This window comes from Anolis carolinensis, chromosome 2, assembly GCF_035594765.1.
Source record: "Anolis carolinensis isolate JA03-04 chromosome 2, rAnoCar3.1.pri, whole genome shotgun sequence".
Taxonomy (NCBI): Eukaryota; Metazoa; Chordata; class Lepidosauria; order Squamata; family Dactyloidae; genus Anolis; species Anolis carolinensis.
The window spans coordinates 213,709,461-213,716,151 of NC_085842.1; the positions used below are offsets into that span (position 1 = coordinate 213,709,461).

Genomic DNA, 6,691 nt, shown 5'->3' on the forward strand with positions numbered 1-6,691 from the left:
GATTGTCTCCTTTTTCTAATTTCTAGTACCGGTAATCTGGAAGTGACTGCCTAGCCACTTCATCACATTGGAGCTGGGAAGTGCAGAGCTCAGTCTGATTCAGTGTTGGAATGAAATTGATGATTTTCCTACCTTCATCACACTATTAAATGTATCAGTGGTACGCAGCATACTTTCAGTACATTTGCCATCACACTTTAATCGTTAGGCACCATCTACCATCCCTCCCCCCTGTTCTTTGTGGGAAAAAACCTCCTCTTTGAAATGTCAGCTGTTATGTGTCTTCAATTCCAGAAGCAAGGAAGAGGGGGGAAGGGAAAGCCGCAATTTTTTCTCCCCCCCCCCCCCTCTCTCTTGGCTGGCCTACAGAGAAGGGTGTGGACAATGGAAAGCTATAACTCCCATGACTGCATAGTATGGAGCTATGGTATTTAAAGTAAGGTCCAGCTGCATTCATTCCATAGTGTAAATGCACCAAGAGAAAGGTATGGACCTTGGGAAACTATAACTCCCAGGACTACATAGTATGGAGCTCTGGTATTTAAAGTGGGGTCCAAGGGCATTCGTTCCATACTGCAAATACACCAAGAAAAGGGTATGGACCTTGGAAAACTATGACTCCTAGGACTGCACAGCATGGAGACATGGCATAATAATACATAATAATACATAATAATAATGGCATTTATAATGGGTCTTAGCTGTATTTATCCTCTAGTGCAGATGCATCCAGAGGAGGGTATGGACTTTGGGAAACACGGTCTATTCCCATCCCAATTTGCACTTCCAAGAATTTGCAGCACTTTATCAGTCACCTTGTGTTTACAATATTTATATGGTGCACCTTACCCAGTCTACTTTTACAATCTCTCCGTTTTAATCCATGTTTTTATTAGTTCTTGTTTTTATTGGCTAATGTTTAATTTTTTTTAAATTGTGCATGTTTTTGTCTTGCTGTTTTTATACTGCTACTGTTTTTATTTGGGCTTGGCCCCATGTAAGCCGCCCTGAGTCCCCTTTGGGGAGATAGAGGCGGGGTATAAAAATAAAGTTATTGTTATTATTATTATAAACTATCTCCCAGGACTGCACAGCATGGAGACATGGCATAATAATAATCATCATCATCATCATCATCATCATCATCATCATCATCCTTTCTTGGCTTTCCCATGCAACACAAGGCACAGACATATCACGGAAGAAAGAAAAGAAAAGACCCAGAAAAGCTATTTTTTTTAAAGAAATTATTCTGGCAAAGTAAAAACTCGGTGAGCAAAAGGTAATGCTTTCCCTAACAAGGGTACTTTTGGCTCCTCCCACAATTTCCCTCCCACAAATTGGGGAAATGTTTCATTTTATACCTGGGAGTAACAAATGCCACCATTGCAGAATGGTCTAAACATCCAGATCATTACCAAAAATCCATTTCCCCACCACCTCCTGAAACGCTAGTCCCCCCACTTAAAATACACACAGAATGCTCTATCATACACTTGACGCCACACTAATATGATGGGAACAGTGGCTTCCCAGATTTTAAGTGTAGCAGTCGGTGGAATTTAGTAAACGTGATGAACTGGCACTCAGAAAGTTGTAATCTGGAAGTGACTGCCAAGAAGGGTCTGTCTGGCCAGCCATCCCTTAGACCAAGAAAGGGCTTTCCTGCATATTTCAAAGTCCAAGCCAATGTGTATGAGGAAATAATGAATGGGAGAATACTATGGGTTCAAGTTGTCCAGATATAATAAGGTTAAAACGGTATAGTCCATAACAATGCTGTCTGAAAACTTATGAGCCAATGGTCAAATAAGCTAAACATAATACTTTTTGCTAGGAGTGATGTAATGTTTTGAACAGGGTTCAAATTCCAGCTTGGCTATGGAACCCTACTAGGTGACCTTGGGTAAGTCACACACATCTACTTCCGAGGAAAGCAATGGCAAACTCCTTCTGGACAAATTATGCCATGAAACTCTTGTGACAGATTTGCTGCAGGGTTACTATAGGTTGTAAATGACTTGAAGGCACTCAGGAATAACAAATGCTTTTTAAAAGCGTATTATTAAACTGTCAATTTTTATCTTTAAGAAAAATGGATTTGTGGAGCTGCAGCAAATAGTGAGGGGGTGGGGGACAGGTTCCACAGAAATCTGAATTCAGAGCATATTCCAGGCCAGCTTTCTTGCACAATTTCTCCTTCAAAATGAAAATGGTAATTTAAGCACACTTCTTTTAAGAAAAGAGGTTTGGACTTAAGATAACAAAGTTATCATTCATCATGGCAATAGCTGGAGAAACACCATTAGCATTGCTAAGATAATTAAGACAAGTAATGGAGCAGTAAATCAGTACCTCGTTCAGGCATACACAAGAAGAAACAAACTTCTTGATAAGCTGTAATTCATGCTGGAGCTTCCCTTTAACATTCTTCTACTGCTGAAGAATGCAACTTTTCAGTCAGAAGTAAAATGTCCTGGGGGATTTGAAAGTCCTTGCACTCATTTCTGAATGTTGCCATTTTGTAATATTAAATTAATATTACTGGTGGTGCAGTGAATTAAACCCTTGTACTGGCAAGACTACTGACCAAGAGGTCAGCGCTTCGAATCCGGGGAGATTCGACTCTAACTCCCCATGCGGGGACATGAGAGAAGCCTCCCACAGGATAGTAAAACATCAAAACATCAAGGCGTCCCCTGGGCAACGTCCTTGCAGATGGCCAATTCTCTCACACCAGAAGTGACTTGCAGTTTCTCAAGTCGCTCCTGACATGAAAAAAATGTTAATTTCTTCTTCTGCATAGAGACTGACCTGTTTATTCCATGAAGACAATTGACAGCAGATAAATATTATGTATATGGGGATATGAGTCACTTCAAGGATACCATCCATCCATTTTGCCCTTGGTCGGCACCTCTTCCTTCTTCCTTCCGTTTTCCCCACCATCATTCCCTTCTCCAAGCTTTCCTGTCTTCTCCTGATGTGGCCAAAGTACTTCATCTTTGAATCTAATATCCTTTCTTCCTCCAGTGAGCTGTCGGGCATTTTTTCCTGGAGTATGGACTAGTTGGATCTTCTTGCGGTTCAAGGCACTCTCAGAATTTTCCTCCAGCACCAAAGTTCAAAAGCATCTATCTTCCTTCGCTTAGCCTTCCTTATGGTCCAACTCTCGCAACCATAGGTTACTATGGGGAATACCACTGCTTTAACTATGCGGGCCTTCGTTGACAGTGTGATGTCTTTGCTTTTCACTATTTTATCGAGGTTGGCCATTACTCTCCTCCCAAGAAGTAGACGTCTTCTGCAGTCTGCGTCTGCGGTAATCTTTGCACCTAGAAATAAAAAGTCTGTCACTGCATCCATGTTTTCTCCCTTTATTTGCCAGTTATAAAACAGTCTGTTTGCCATCATCCTGGTTTTCTTGATGTTTAACTGCAACCCAGCTTTTGCACTTTCTTCTTTCACCTTGGTTATGAGGCTCCTCAGCTGCTCTTCGCTTTCAGCCATCAGAGAATATATTATTATCTGATATACTGTATTACAATATATTACATACACACACACACACACACACACATATATATATATATAGAGAGAGAGAATATATTACATATATTATGTATAGATATGTATTTGCATATCTATACATAATGAAAAACCTTTTCCTAAACATGAAATTAATGTATGTTTCACATATAGACCTCATACATGTAGTCTCCAAGTAATTTCATACTCAATATTTTAAATAATTATATGCATGAAATAAAGTTTGTGTACAACAAACCATTAGGAAACAAAGGTATCTATCCCAGCCACACCGCTGGACAAGTTTGAAGCATTTTGGATCTACATTACCATATAATCCAGTTTCTGAATCCAGAACTTTTTTTGTGTCAGAAGTGACTTACTGCAAGTCACTTTTAGTGTAAGAGAATTGGCCATCTGCAAAGATATTGCCCAGGGAATGCCCAGATGTTTTTAAATGTTTTTTATCATCCTTGTGAGAGGCTTCTCTCATGTCCCTGCATGGAGCTGGAGCTGACTGAGGGAGCTCATCTGCATTCTCCCTAGGTTGGATTTGAATCGGCAACGTTCAGATCAGCAACTTAACTTTCAAGTCAGCAGTCCTGCCAGCACAAGGGGTTTTAACCCACTATGCCACTGGACACTCCTGAATCCAGATTATCTGCTTTGAACTGGATTATATGAGCATACACTACTATACAATCCAGTTCAAAGCAGATTATCTAGATTTAGAAACTGGATTATATGGCAGCATAGATGAGATCTGAGTTACCTGAAGGCATATAACATCTTGATGTAATTTATAGCCTTTTTGGTTTACTCATCATCTCTGTTTTTATACTATGCTTGGTGAAGAGTTCTAGGTAAAGGTAAAGGTTTACCCTGACGTTAAGTCCAGTCGTGACCGACTCCGGGGGTTGGTGCTCATCTCCATTTCTAAGCCGAAGAGTCTGCGTTGTCCATAGACACCTCCAAGGTCATGTGGCTGGCATGACTGCATGGAGCGCCGTTACCTTCCCGCCGGAGCGGTACCTATTGATCTACTCACATTGGCATGTTTTCGAACTGCTAGGTTGGCAGGAGCTGGGGCTAACAGCGGGTGCTCATTCCGCTCCCGGGATTTGAACCTGGGACCTTTTGGTCCGCAAGTTCAGCAGCTCAGTGCTTTAACACACTGTGCCACCAGATAACATTAGATAACATTAAATCTTATGCAATTTTAAAGCAGTTTTCTTCTTCCTAGAACAAAAAGGCCACCCTTGGTTTTGCTTTGCTTTGCTTTTTAAATAAGACAGTGAAGCCCCCTGCAGTAAAAAGCCAAAGAGTTAAGCAACTTTCCTCCATCCAGTCATTATTTGATCCAAACTCTATATTTTCATTCATAATATGTAACTATATTCACAGTAAAGGCCAAAAAGTTACTGACAAACACGTACCCCATCTTGTTCAGGATTAATCCAATTATGAGGCGTGGTACAATAAAGCCTATTTTGGATTTTTTTCAGAACAGATTTTGGGATACTTTGGAAGCATGGCCAGTAGATGAGGATTTCAGATGACATTGTTTTGAATTTTCTGATTGTCTTTTCCTGTGCAATGTTATAGCCACTAGGGGTCCCATCTCATCCGTATAATACGTACCTATAATGCTTGTGTGAAATAGGAAAGCAGGTGAATTAAAAGAATATCATATATTTTACATTTTATTATTGAAAAAAGAAAAGTACCAAAACATTAAACCTATATTACTTTATTCCTGGTTATAGCCTGTTATGGTTGAGCCTTATGGCTCCGATACTGGGAGACGTGGTCGTAAGACTCCTCGGGAGTCAGATACTCTCGAGGAGCGAGAAAGGAAGCGGCTGCGGGACTTATTTGCAGAACCATCTGACGAGGATTCCTTTGAGGGTTTTACTGAGAGAATGGAGGAAGAGATGGTTAGCTCAGAGGAGGATGACATGGAATGGACTCGTGTGAGGGAGGATTTGGGTGCCACTGGCAATGATAGTATGGAAGGCGATTGGGGACCTTCAGGATTAGACCCGTGGACAAGCTGGAGGGATGGGACGGGATCCACAGCTGGGGATGCTGTGGGGCGTAGTCAAAGGTGTTTCAGTTCTGATGAGGAAAGTGATGAGGAAACGCCTGGAATTAGGGTAACAGCTGATAGTGATGAGGAGCTGTAAACTGGCATAAAATGGGGTTTGGAAGCAATGGCTAATTGCGTTGGGCAAGGTAATCTGGACGAACGCTTGGGCTCTGTGTGGGAAATTCCTGAAGACGGGTGTGATTCGTTTGCTGACTACGTAAGTTACCAAGGACACTGGGCATAGACGGCGGGAGGAACTGTGTGGGCTTTTGTTGTGCAACCTGTGCTTAATCTTAATAGCTTGGACCTCCGTCGTCTTCTTGACGGACGCCATCTGTTTATTCTGGACTGACTGACTGACTGACTGACTGACTACGGCCTCGGACTCTCCTTCCTGTGATTATCGTTGGACCTGGTGAACTACAAACGTCTGTACCTGCCTTACGACCTTCGGACCGGATTGGAACTTCGCTGACCGCTTCTGCCCTTGAATGCTGCGTTTGTATCTGGAAATTGCTTGCTGTGTGGAGGAGTAACCTCTTAGTTACTCAAACATAGCTTTTGGCAGCAGAGAAGCATCTGCTGCCAGTTTTTTGTATTCCTTTGAACCTTTTGTTCACCAGCTTTTGTTTGTTTTAGTCCCAGGCTGAAGTAAGCTTTTTTGGTTTAACCCGGATTAAACTCCGGTTTAATCCGGTTTATCTTTTGAACGTTTTCCTTGTGTCTTTTTACTTTTAAGGCCAATGTTTGCCTAGCCCTTGTCTTTTACGGGCATTTTTGGTTCTGTAACTCCAATAAACTTTGTTATATCTTATCTTGTGGCGTTCTGTCCTTGACATAGCCAGATTGACTAGCTGTGCTGGCCTGTGAGACATTTACTAAATGGATATTTCTAAAAGAATTGCTGTTGTTTTAATTCCATGCCACAGTAGTTTCCTCACAATGTGGTGTGTGATACGAATGTAGTGTGTGAAAAATTCTAGCATGGAGGAAGTGCTAAATTGATTTTAGAAGTTAAATCCCTATGCGTCCAAAGAATCAATAGAGGAAGCTGCCTGCATAGTTTTCTGTACT

General features: G+C 41.5%; 1 long non-coding RNA gene across 1 annotated transcript; it reads left to right on the top strand.

The window, feature by feature from the left end:
• Nucleotides 1-5,386: 5,386 nt before the first annotated feature.
• On the top strand, nucleotides 5,387-6,431 carry LOC134296534 (uncharacterized). Its single transcript, XR_010003311.1, has 2 exons — nucleotides 5,387-5,834; nucleotides 5,918-6,431. It is a non-coding gene; the product is annotated as an uncharacterized LOC134296534 (long non-coding RNA).
• The last annotated feature ends 260 nt before the right edge of the window (nucleotides 6,432-6,691 follow it).